Below are 13742 nucleotides of genomic sequence, written 5' to 3' on the forward strand. Positions count from 1 at the left end.
TTTTTTTTTTGAGACAGAGTTTCATTTTTGTTACCCAGGCTGGAGTGCAGTGGCGTGGTCTCAGCTCACTGCAACCTCCCCCTCCTGGGTTCAAGCGATTCTCATGCCTCAGCCTCCCAAGTAACTGGGACTACAGGCACCTGCCACCACGTCCAGCTAAATTTTTAGTAGAGATGGGGTTTCACCATGTTGACCAGGCTGGTCTTGAACTCCTGACCTCAAGTGATCCGCCCGCCTCAGCCTCCCAAAGTGCTGGGATTACAGGTGTGAGCCACTGTGCCCAGCCAAATTTTCCTTTTCTACTCTTCCTCAACCCCTTAGGCCACGCACTTCACATTTTTATTTAATGAAGTTACTCTTTAAATACCAGGCATTGCAAAATATGAACTGTTGGGTGTAAGACAAGGGTGACCTATTGAGAACATAGAGAAAGAAGCAGAATTATCCCACTGCTGGTTTTTTCTTTGTTTGTTTTTTGTTTTGTTTTGTTTTGTTGTTTTTTAAAAAAGCCCACAGTGTGCTGCACTGGCAGAATTCAGAGTCTGTTGTCTTTGTGTATAAAAAATGATGCCCTATTGAAAACAAAACGTGTTCTGGTTTCATGTTTGACAGCCTCAATCCATGGATCCCTTTAGGAGTCTCCTGTTTCAATACCTATGGTAAACAAGCTGATAAAAGAGCCCGGAGCAGCAGGGCAGTGCGCTTCAAAATGTGGGCTCTGTTCATATCCTTTGCCCACTTTTTGATGGGGTTGTTTGTTTTTTTCTTGTAAATTTGTTTGAGTTCTTTGTAGGTTCTGGATATTAGCCCTTTGTCTGATGGGTAGATTGCAAAAATTTTCTCCCATTCTGTAGGTTGCCCGTTCACTCTGATGGTAGTTTCTTTTGCTGTGCAGAAGCTCTTTAGTTTAATTAGATCCCATTTGTCAATTTTGGCTTTTGTTGACGTTGCTTTTGGTGTTTTAGACATGAAGTCCTTGCCCATGCCTATGTCCTGAATGGTACTACCTAGGTTTTCTTCTAGGGTTTTTATGGTATTAGGTTTAACATTTAAGTCTCTAATCGATCACTTGGACTCGGGAAGGGGAACATCACACACCGGGGCCTATCATGGGGGGGGGGGGAGGGGGGAGGGATTGCATTGGGAGTTATACCTGATGTAAATGACGAGTTGATGGGTGCTGACGAGTTGGTGGGTGCAGCACACCAACATGGCACAAGTATACATATGTAACAAACCTTCACGTTATGCACATGTACCCTAGAACTTAAAGTATAATAATAATAATAAAAAATGTGGGCTCTGGATTGAATCAGATTAGAATGCAGAATCTGCCACAGCCACTCACTCACGAGTGACCCTGGGCAAGTCATGGAGCGCTCTGTGCCTCAGTTTCCTCACCTGTGAAATGCCAATAATGCCTCTCGGGGCTGCTGCAACTATTCAAAGTCACAAGCGTGTCAAGTGCTTAAGCCCCTGCCTCACACAGGACGAGTCCTCCCCACATGGAGAGCCTTTTTGAAACAATGCCTCATCGGCAAGAAAAGGAACCTCAAATGCCTCAGTGGCAGGCACAGGGCTCAGCACAGACAGAGCCATCCCCATACAGCCCTGACCACCCAAAGCTCCCGACACTTGGTGAGAGATAAGCTTTTTCACACTGAGGGGAGCACAACAAGGTCAGCTTAGCTCAGTGTTGGAAGTTCCGGGTGGGAACGTATAGGGCACCTGCACAAACCAGGGCACGATAGGTAGCAGTTTGGCCAGTCTTGGCCCTAGCTGAGAGCAACGCAGACCCTAGACAGGTCAGAGAGCAACGCAGTTCTCGAGATGCCATCATGGGTCCCTGGCTGGGATTTCCCATGGCCTCCTGCCTCCTATGTGAGGGATCTGCCATATGCGGACGCTGTCATTCCAGGGCTGTGACTGAATCGCCAACTCTGCCTCATGCCTCTGCTTAGCCAAGGATGGCCTACAGGCTCTGCCTTTCCTCCATGCCATGGAACTCCCAAGAAAGATCTGCAGCTGTGGCAGGCACCAAAGGCAGCTTGCATGTGTCTAAGGGAAACTGGTTATCTGAGAATTGCAATGCATGCCTTTTTCGTTGGTGATGGTTGGGGAAGGTGTCTAAGATGCTTCTGAGGCTGTTGGCCCCTAGTGCAAGTCTGAAATATTCAGGCCCTGCGTATTTCTCTATTTGAGAACATTGATTTGGGATATTTCAAAGTTGACCGTTGATTTCTCTTAGCACATAGTAAACAACTCTAAATGTCACTGATCAGAAAACTAACAACTAGTTATTTCAAATTCCGTCGAAGTGCGCCATTCAATGATGTTTTTCTACAGTAGAAAATGTGATAGACCAGAAACTTTTCTATAACATAAAATGATAGTCATTATGCGATTCCATGAGAAGAGAAAGGAGCAATACCACTGAAGGATTTTGGAAACTGTTTTCCGTTCTACCAGTGTTCGTTGGGCTTTGTCTTCCTTTGCAAATCTCCAAAAGAGAAATGTGATTTTTTTTTTCAGTTTCAAGGGTATGTACATGCCACGTAAGCCGTCTCTCAACACACTAAGATGACTTTGAAAATGTCTGTAATCCAGTTAAAATCAACATGGGGCAAGCTCAGGAAGACAGGGACTTGGATGTGATTTAAAAAAGGAACAGGTGTCACTTGTACAATGCCTTGACCAGAGAAAGATGGTCGACCAAGGCCTGTGGCAAGCAGGTGCTCAGTAAATATTTTTACGTGTAAGACTTGCTCGATGAGTCCAGAACTCAGAAAAGAGGTAAAAGGCCAAATAATCAGGGACTGGCAAGACTGACGGGGCACAACCGACGCAGAGAGACATGGGACTGACAGACACAAATCCAGCCAGGAGAGGTTCACAGGCCACTGTCGGCCAGGAGTCACTTCTTGTGCTGAAATCTTTGCTCACCAAACAATCTAGTGATCACATATTGAAATTCTCAGGTGAAATTCTAACTGATGGGATGGCGTGTGAGCATTTTGATTCCCTGGAAAAGGGCTAAATATTTGGGAAGCACTGAAAAATGTGAACTGTGAAATATCTTTAGAATCAGTATCCAGAAATCTCCCATTTTTTCCTCGTGCTTGTTTCTTTTCATACCCCGTTCAGAACTCCTATTGACTTTAAACCAACTTGGGAACTTTAAACCAACTTCCCAACTTGGGAAACCAACTCGGAGCCTTGGGAAGCAATTTGTCGGAAGATGAAAATCAACAGCAAATTAGGACTCTAGGTCCAAACAGTTCTCCTCTAAACACTTTGTGCATGTGATTATCTGATTTGCCTCCCTGCAACATAATCTTTTTTAATTAAATTTAAAATCATGGTTTCTGTTCACTTTTCAAAAATTTTGTAAAGTAAACAATGCAGCAGGCATGGCTGTATATATTAGCTTTAGCTGCCCTGCTACTTGTGAGAATTGGCATGTTGTCTTCCATGGTATGGCTTTCCATCTATAGTATTCTTTCGGGCATTACACTAGAAATTGCAAGCAGAATGTGCATCACTGTCCATATAGCTGAAGTGTAACATTTAGAAACTTACTACTCTGTCCCTGCAGTGAGAGAGCAATATTAATTACCTTGCTCCTAGCATGAAAAATGATGAAAATGACCTGCACAATGAGGATGTCAAACTGTCTTTTTTAATCTGACACCTGGACTGGAAATGCTAGGAATCTATGACACTTACAATTAAATACCTAAGATTATCAAACACAAGTTCAGACAAGCCTAATTTAAAAATTATTATCAAGACTCACCGAGGAACATTCATAATTTGGAAGAAAAAAAAGCTTAAAATGGCAAAGAGCCCCACAGAGGGACCAAGTACATGGTTTCCCCTTTTAGAAACTGAACTGAAAGTCAAAGACATTTGCTTTGTTTAGAATAAAATCACATCAATTAAAAGATGTGTGTGATTAAGAAGAATCTTTGTTATTGAGCTGTTTCCAAAGAGCTGCCGTTTCAATGGAGGAAAAGGAGAAAATTTTACATTCTGGATCTCTCTTCTCCTCTTATGTTTTGATAAAGAACAAGAAGGTTACCTCTAACATTTTCTGTTAAACTCAACTCATTGCTTGACGCCATGTTGGCATTTATTCCCACGTAGAATAACACTGAGACAGGAAGTAGTGAAAGATACAAGTGCCAGACTATGGGAGAAAACCAGGATCTATCTTAAGATATTCTCAAACTCTCAAGAAGCTTCAAGTACATCCCAAGTCATCCTTCTTTAAATAAAGAAAAATCCAGAAAAGTACTTTTTGTATCAACTTATTTTCTCCTCAATATCTTAACTGGCCAAGAGAAAATTCCCAACTTATTTCAAATGAATTGTCCACGTCTATTTGAAATATTAGAATCCAAAATACGAATAACTAAGGTATTTTTGAACAAGGTACTTTGAACCAAAGTTATGGGAGTGAGAAGCAATATTTGCAGAAGAATATTACACGCAGGTATAACGACAAACTAAAACCTGGCCAAAATCTGATACATTTCCTTAAAAAAAAAAAAAAACCACTCTGTGCATTAAATCAGAAAGTTGAGTTTTCAATTCAATTCAGTTGCTCATGTTTGGACAATGGCAAGTTCAGGCCCATTAGGAAGGAGGGCGTGGTGCTGAAGGGAAGGTTGGCAGAGGGAGGATTAACCATTTAATGCTTGGCATCTGCGAACCAATCACAGCTCCATAAAGGCCTGGGAAAACAGACAACAGACTGAGGGAGGGACCTGTGAAGAGTCAGCCTTGGTTTTGAGAGTTTTACATGCAAAAAAGAAAGGAACTGGACCCGCCCGCTCTGTGGAGAGGGATTTCCCTTCCAAGGAGGGGAACCCTGACTTGGATACGGAACACACAGAGTTTGGAGTGCTGGCAGGCAGGCTATCCCCCACGAGAACTCCCATTAAAATGGATTTGCTTCTGGTTTTTGAGATTCCTGTGACCCCTTTAAAGGCACAGCCTCTCAATGATACCTCAGATTACCAGCACCAATACAACACGCGCAGAGGATGCCTCCGGCAGAGCTGCAAAGCAGGCAACCTTACTTTCTTGGGTGGCCCCAGCTTCCCCTACCTAAGATTTTTAGTGATGTTTCTTTCCTCCCTACTTCTGAATGTGTTGGGCTCTGCATGTGACACTGGGAATTGTGATGGATAGTCCTCCTGCGGCTGTATGTGATATGCACCTGTCGTCACGTGGTGCTGTGGTATAGGCGTGTTCATCTTGTGCTGGCCTCGAGGCCCTTCACCACATAGCAGGGTGGAGAGCCCAACTGGAGGAAGTGATTTCGTGGCGATCAGGCATCAAGGGAAGCTCATCTCTCAAATTTAAAGCTGGAATTTGGAAGGACAGCCTCAGAGAGAAAGAGAGTCTCTGGGCCTGGACCTTAATGGATGAATATCCATCCATCTAAAGACAAGCCAACAGCTGGGACTCGGGAACTCAGGAACTCTGACAGGGTGACCTCATTTATGGTAGGCCGTTGGAGTTGGAAGGTAATTAGCTCAGCCTTTTAAAGCAGGGCTGTTTGAATGCTCATATATACTGTGTTTTATTTTCCATCTGGTGTACCTGTTAGAGCAGTGTTGGAGAGCCTCGGTCCATCCAAGCTGGATTAAAGGGAAGGTGACAGCAACGGCATCCGGGCTTCAGCAAGAAACTTCAAGTGTGTGCAGCACGTCTCCGGGGCCGGGAACAGCAGCAGAGCTAGATGAAGTAAAAGAACCCTAGAAGAAGTCGAAACCCTTATGAACACAGCTCAGCTCTCCTTCTCAGCAAAAAGGTTCCCTTTCAGCTTCTAAACTTTAATTCTGGATGTGGGATTCTGATTCTTGGTTCTTGATTTTGTTTTATTAAGAAAGTGGTGACTCTCACACTCCAGGCTCTTTCCTTCTACCTCCTTACAAAACTTGCTTCTAAGGGGGGAAACGCCATATCTATTTATTCAGCAAACACGTATTAAAGGCTTCCTGGGTACAGGGCTGCAGGTGATGCTCTGGAGGCTGCACTGTGCCCCACCCCTGCCTGCAGGGAGCTGACAGCCTATTGGTCAGTGCTCATCCCCCAGCTATTTTCATTCTAAGACTGTGAATGAAAATGTTTAAGTCTACATCAAAGGAATAGCTGCTGTCACCAGCAGTTTGGGGCTAGTTTTCTGGGACCTCAGATCTGTGCAAGGCCCATTTGGGGCATGGATGCCAGTGGACCATATTCTTCCTCATTGCTCTACAGAAGTAGAGCACTATGGTACCTAGCACACTACCAGCTGGCTCCGTCTGTTTACCAATCTGTCTCCCTGCCCCACCTGACAGACATGACTGCTCCAAGTTAAAGCTCCTAGCAGCAGCTTTAACAGTATCTTACCCTCTAACAAATTTAAATAGACACGGGATACACAACAGATTCAGGGTAATAAGCTACATTAAGTTATGATGGCTTTCCTAGCCTTCCATGAGAGGACTGAAAAAACAGGATATGTCATCCTCTCATGAGGAGAGTCTAAACCTCCGAGCCTGCTGAGGGCACCTTCACCACCTTTATCCTACAGTCAGTGCCCAGGATAAGATAAAAATTTCAGTGCTTATTCACAATTAGCAAAGACATGAAATCAACCTAAATGCCCATCAATGATAGACTGGATAAAGAAAATGTGGTACATATATACCGTGGAATACTATGCAGCCTTGAAAAAGAATGAGCTCATGTCCTCATGCAGGGACATGGATGAAGTCAGACCACATCAAACCCTGTGATGCTTTTCTGTGTCACTCAGGATAAAAGCCAAGGCCCCAAACAGCTTACAAGGTCGGCCTGCTCTGTATCCTGAGGGGTCGCAAGCTCCCTTACCCCTCTCTTGTGCCAGCTGTGTGGGCCTCCCTGCTGTTTTTCCACAAGCTGGGCATGATCCTGCCTTAGTGATTCCCTCTGCTACAAACCCCCTTCCCCTAGACAGAGTGGGTGCACATCTAGCATGCTCCACAAGGCTGACCCCGACCACCCCACTGCATGCTGTGACCTTCCCCATCCCTTCTCTGGGATTCCACATCTGCTGAACCCTGGTCTGCTTTCCTTCCTTGAGTAGCCCACGCCGTTGTCCAGCCTGCGTCCACTTCTTGGGCTCACTGCTCCAGGCTGGCTCCCTGGGCAGGGAAGTTCTCCTCACCGACTCCTCCCCTTCACCAGACTGCGTCCTCCACACAGAGCTCAACAAACACCTGCCGAATGAGGAGCACAGGAGTGAATGGAAGTATAAAATTATTTTCAAATGGCAGGTGGATCACTTGAGCCCAGGAGTTCGAGACCAGCCTGGCCAACATGGTGAAACCCGCTCTCTATTAAAAATGTAAAAATTAGCTGAGTGTGGTGATTCACACCTGTAGTCCCAGCTACTTGGCGGGCTGAGGCAGGAGAATTGCTTGAGACTGGGAGTGGAGGCTGCAGTGAGCCAAGATCACGCCACTGCACTGCAGCCTGGATGACAAAGTGAGATCCTGTCTAAAAAAAAAAAAAAAAAAGTTGTACATCTAAAGGTGCTATTTAACGTAGGACATAGAGGAATGTGAGCCCGTTTGTGCCACGGTGCTGCTGTAAGACAGTAAGAAGGCCCCGTCTCCTCAGATATCTGTTCTCATGGTTTCCTCTACCTGGTTCTTCCCACGACACTCTTACAAATCCCAATGAACTGCTTCATCTTCTCATTTCTAAGATGACCTATTCATCTTCTTCCTGTTTCCCCACCCTAGTAACTCCAAGGTTTATTTCTCTTCCTAGGACCAGGTATTTTCTGGACCATTTCTAAAAGAAAAAAGTTTCCACAAAAAATTCCTTCTGGAGTCAGACAATCTGGGTTTGTACCCTGGTTCCTCTTTCCTCATCTTTACAATGAAAATTATAATAGTAGCTATCCCACATGGCTGTGTGAGATTGAAAGGAATAAATTAATGCAAATTCCCTAGGACAGCGCCTGACATATAGTAAGAAGTTTCTGTGTTGGCTATTTTTATTCTCAGTATTACTGAATCATGAAGAAAATTGTCTAATTTAGACATACACTGTGCTACTTTAACTTGGTTTTAAATGGTATTGATCAGCATAACGGAAAGTAAAGCAAAACAAAAATAAAAGTTCTACCTGCATCACACAAAATATCTGGACAGGTCTTCACCACATTTGGAATTATCTGACTTTCACATAGAATTAGTGGCATGGTCAAAACTCAGTTTGGAAAAGAGCCAAAGGAAATTTCAACAGGATGGGCAGTCGTTGTCCAGAACAACCCAAACTCGAGTATATAAGACTCATAGAACCAAAAACAGAGAGAGGTGTTCTGCAAACATTGAGATGCGATGGATGGAGAAAACCTGAGTCATTTTAAACATGAGCCCTAAACTGCAAGTCGCAAGGCCAAACACTCCTACCTGCCCATACCGAGTTGCTTTCAAGCGACTTGCCACATGAGCAACTATACGCAGGCTGGCCTCAGGTGGATCACCTGAGGTCTGGGGTTTGAGACCAGCCTGGCCAATGATGGTGAAACCCCGTTTCTACTAAAAATACAAAAATTAGCCGGGCGTCGTGGCAGGTGCTTGTAGTCCCAGCTACTCGGGAGGCTGAAGCAGGAGAATCACTTGAACCTGGGAGGCGGAAGTTGCAGTGAGCCAAGATCATGCCACTGCACTCCAGCTGGGCAACAGAGTGAGACTCCATCTCAAAATAATAATAATAATAATAATAAGTTAATGCTTTTCCAAAGCAACTCTAAGGAGATCGTTCAACAGATTAAAACTAATCAGCCCCTTTAGAGAAAAAAAGTCAAATTTTCATTAAGATCAAGTCCGAGGAGACAGGCTGAAAACTCATGAAAGTCATGAATTTTGGGATTTAAGGTCAGCCCACAAGTAGGGGAGAGATGTACAACAGGATTTTAAAATGATAAGTGACCTTAGAAATGATCATTTTGCAGTTGAGAAAAATTAATAAATTGAAAGGTTAAGTCCATAACAAAAAGAAAAAATCTTCTCCCTCTTGAGACACTACCAAAATGTAAGGATAATGAAAGATTCAAAAATATATTAATCTACAATGTCAAAGAGACTAGAGAGTAGCTATCTACCAATGAGTGATTTCAACAAAAATTTCAACAATAAGGCAGAAAGCCAGTGGAGAAGTGAGGAATGACATATACAAGGTGGAGGAGGAGGTAGCATAGTGCTCACTGGGGGTATCTGGATCACAGGGAGTGGTAGCTGGTCTTACAGGACTCCTCAGAGCCCTAGGAACTGGACACTTTGGTGCAGCAAAAGTCTAAGTGAAATTTAAGGCTGAAAACAAATGGATTTTTTAAAGATAAATAAATTAAGCAATCAGTGTCCCTGGTCTATTACACAGAATGCTGTTACCTAAGCATTTGTGCTTCCAAAGCTCACAAATATAAGGTTTCACTTCTGGAAAGTAAATATCCACCCACCACCCCCTGCCCCCCAAAGACCTTCACATTCTGGGTTTTGATGAATTCCCGGCATAACAACTGTCTCCCTGCCTGACCATCCTAAAACACAACCCTACCCAAACATACAAAAACATACAAAGTTCCTGATCTAATTTTAGAAACTTCTTCTTCTTCCTTTCTTTCTTTCTTTCTTTCTTTCTTTTTTTTTTTTTTTTAATAGGTGGGTCTCTCCATGTCACCCAGGCTGGTCTCAAACTCTTAGGCTCAAGTGATCCACCCACCTCGACCTCCCAACGTGCTGGGGTTGCAGGTATGAACCCCCACGCCTGGCTGAACCTTACTCTTAAATATGAGTGAGCAACCTAGGATCAATAAAAAAAAATACAAAAAAGAGAATTCATAATAAGCAGACAGGAAATATGATTTCAAAAGGAAGGGTTAATATAGGAAGCAGGAAATAATTAAAACACAAAAACTATGATGTTCTCGAAGAAACTGAAGAAGATATTGCACGTATAAAATGGAATCAGGATGTTTTGACAAAGGAATGGGTAGGAAACAAAATAAAAGGCCTCATAAAAATATGAGGGCCAAGATGAAAAAAAATTCAATAGGGTGATTGGAAAGAGTCAAGGAAATCTAAAAAACAAAACGGAATAACAAAGAGATGGTATGAGAGAGACAAAAAGAAACCGAGAGAAATATTACCCAAGGCAGCATGTACAATACCTGAGGCAGACGGTGGATATGAAGAACAAAGATTCTAGTTCTTCGTAGATTTTTCTTAACTGAAACAATTATCAAAGGATAAACAAAAATTTCTGAAGTAAAGAAAAAATCTAGACATAAAAATTTTAAAAGTTCACTATATTTCATGCATAATTAATAAAAAGATACCTACACCTACAGAGAGTTCTAAGTTTTGAGGAAAATGGCAGCCAATTCCACATCTCCTCCTATACCCTCCCAGAAAAACACAACGCAACAAAACCAAAACATTAAAATTAACAAAGAAAGAGAATACACCACGAGTACTCATGCTTTCAGTATTATAAAAAGGCAGACCATCCCACGACCTTCAAATTACTTGTAAAGAGATTTTTAAAAACTCCAACAAAGCCCTGACTACCCACCTGCCACTGCAAGCCTGTGGGTATGGCAAACAGGAGAGGCGAAGCTTAGAAGTCTGTGAAAAACAGTAGGTGGTAGTGAAGAATTTAGATGAAGTACATACAAGATCACTCCCAGAAAGAGAAAGTGAAATAATACATGTCAACATACTCAACTCAGATCACAATTTGGTAGTTCTCAGCTCTCACTACAGATAATTGGACTGAAAAGAGCACAATTAGAGCAGAATCACAGCAGGACAGCTTCCAGGGTATAATCAAATACATGAGGAAGTGAAGGAAATCAACAGTAAGATACCATGCAGTAATAAAAGATAAGAAACATCAACACTTCTAGCCTGACCTACCACCACCAACTTCATCTCTAAAAGAAACTACACAGCAGAGATGAGAACTGACAGGGGAGAGTGATGGTAAATTACAATCTCTACCCGTGAAATGAATAGGAATAGGAAAAGGCAGCCACATTCATATAAAAATATTGTATAAGACAGAACAAGTTCACTAAGGCTCTTCTGTTTATAAAAAATATCCTCCAAAAATCTAAATATGAAGTTAAAGAAAATTATATCATAACACTCTAAACAGAACTAAAAATCCTCAAACAGGCATTTGGGATATTAAAATCAACCCAATTAAGAAATATAAAAGCTAAAAAGAGAAATAGCCAAAACAAACCAACAAAAAATCTGGAAGAAATAAAATAAGGATTTATCCCAGGAAAAAATAACAAGACAGTATTATATCAGAACTGAAAACTGAGTTTCAATATGTCAAGGTAAGAATATATTCAAAGGAAAAAAAGAATATATTCAAAGGAAAACCAAATGAAAAACACTGAAGAAGAGCAAGAAATAGCCAAGAGAATGAAAGCAAAGTAAAGAAAAAAACAAAAACAAAAACAAGTTTAAGAAAAAGTGATTGAAATCGGAGACAGGTAAAGCAGATATAACATATATATAATTGGTATCAATGCAAAAGAAAATCAAAACAATGAAACAGAACTAATATTTAAAATGATAATCCAAGAAAAGTGTCCAGAAATAAAAGAAGAATTGAAACTACACATTTAAAAAGTCCACCTGGGCTGGGCATGGTGGCTCACGCCTGTAATTCCAACACTTCGGGAGGCCAAGGCGGGCAGATCACAAGGTCAGGAGATCGAGACCATCCTGCCTAACACCGTGAAACCTCGTCTCTACTAAAAAAAAAATATATATATATAAAATTAGCCAGGCATGGTGGCAGGTGCCTATAGTCCCAGCTACTCAGGAGGTTGAGGCAGGAGAATGGCATGAACCTGGGAGGTGGAGCTTGCAGTGAGCCAAGATTGCACCACTGCACTCCAGCCTGGGAGACAGAGTGAGACTCCATTAAAAAAAAAAAAAAAAAAAAAAAAGAAAAGTCCACCTGATACTAGAAAAATTGACACAGAATGATCCACTCTAAAATATATCCTAGTAAAATTATAATATCTGATTTTAAAGATAAGGAAATATTCTCAGGGCCTCTAAGCAAAAGATAAAGTAACTGAAAATGCAAGAGAACTAGACTGGCATCAGACTTCCATAACACAAGAAAAGGCAACTATGGTGCAGGATTTTCAAGAAATGTAAAGAAAGTTAAACAAAGGACATTATATCTAGACAAGTTGTCTTTCAGGTAAAAGGCAAGAGAAAAAGTTTAAAAAATGTCAGAAGTCAGTGAATGCTATATACATGTGCCCTTTCCGATGAATCTATTAGAAGATGAACTTTGTCCAACCAAAAACTGATGAGGATTTCAATAAATAGCTTAACTCACCTATTATAAGAAAAATATTTTTAAATTGGTTTATAAAGAAAATCTAACACTTCAATGTATAAAATTGATATACCTGAACACAGTGACTTGAAAAGGCTAAATATAAAGAAATCCATTCCTCACATGCTACCTAAGAATAAAATCCAAATAGACCAGCAATCCAAAGGTAAATATATATATTAAAAAACTCTAGAAGTACCTTAGGAAAACATGAGTAAATTCGTCCATACCCTGGTTTTTGGGAGAAACTCTCTGACTAAACATGCCATAAGAAAAAGATTGATAAATTTGACCACATAAAAAGAAAATACATTTAAATGACAAAAAATAAGCAAAGATAAATGACAATCTAGGAAAGAATATTTGCAATATTTATTGCAGTTAAAGAGCCAATATTTTAAAGAAACAAAGAACTTTTTTAAATTGAGGGAGAAAGACCAAAATCATATAGAAAATGGGCAAAAGACATGGATAGACAATTCACAAAATGATTAAACATGACTCAAACATATGAAAAGATATACTCTGTTGGCAAATCTAAGAAGAAATAGGCACTTTTCACAAATTGCTGTGGGGAATGCAAAATGGTACAATTCCTATGAAGGGAATTGTGAAAGCTGGAAATATCTAACTAAACTACCTACTCATTTACCCTTCAACTCAGCAATCCCACTTCTGAGAATTTACCCTGAAAATATACCTCCAACAATATGAAAATATGTATGTACAAAGTTATTCACTGTGACAGTATTTGTGATTGGAAAACACTGGGAACTACCTAAGTGTCCAAATATAGGAGATCAACGGAATGGACCATGAGGGGCAGATGGATATCATATGCCTCTAAAGGAGATGCCCTAAGGAGGGCACATCACCTATGCAGCATTTCGGCCAAGAATGTGTCAACCATGAAGAAGCATCAGACAAAGGCAAAATGAGGAATGTTCCACTAAAAAAAGGAGGAGGGGGCTGCATTCTTCAGAATATGTAGATGTGATTAAACACACACACACACACACACACACGGCTTTGGAAACAGTCCAGATTGTAGGAGGCTGAAGACACACAGCAAATACACAGACTATGTGACTCGAGACTAGACACTATGCTAAGGGAGAGAACATGCTATAAAGAGCATTATTGCATCAACTGACACAATTGGAAAATCGGTGGTTAGCTTAGATTTTAAAAATATTTTTCCAATGTTAAATTCTCTAAAGTTGAAAATATACTCTCCCTTGTCTTAGAAAATACACACCAAAGTATTCAGGGACAAAGGGTCATTATGTATCTAACTTACCTTCAAATGGTTCAGAAAAAGT

The sequence above is a fragment of the Colobus angolensis genome, unplaced genomic scaffold (genome assembly GCF_000951035.1).
Source record: "Colobus angolensis palliatus isolate OR3802 unplaced genomic scaffold, Cang.pa_1.0 Scaffold5, whole genome shotgun sequence".
Classification (NCBI taxonomy): Eukaryota; Metazoa; Chordata; class Mammalia; order Primates; family Cercopithecidae; genus Colobus; species Colobus angolensis.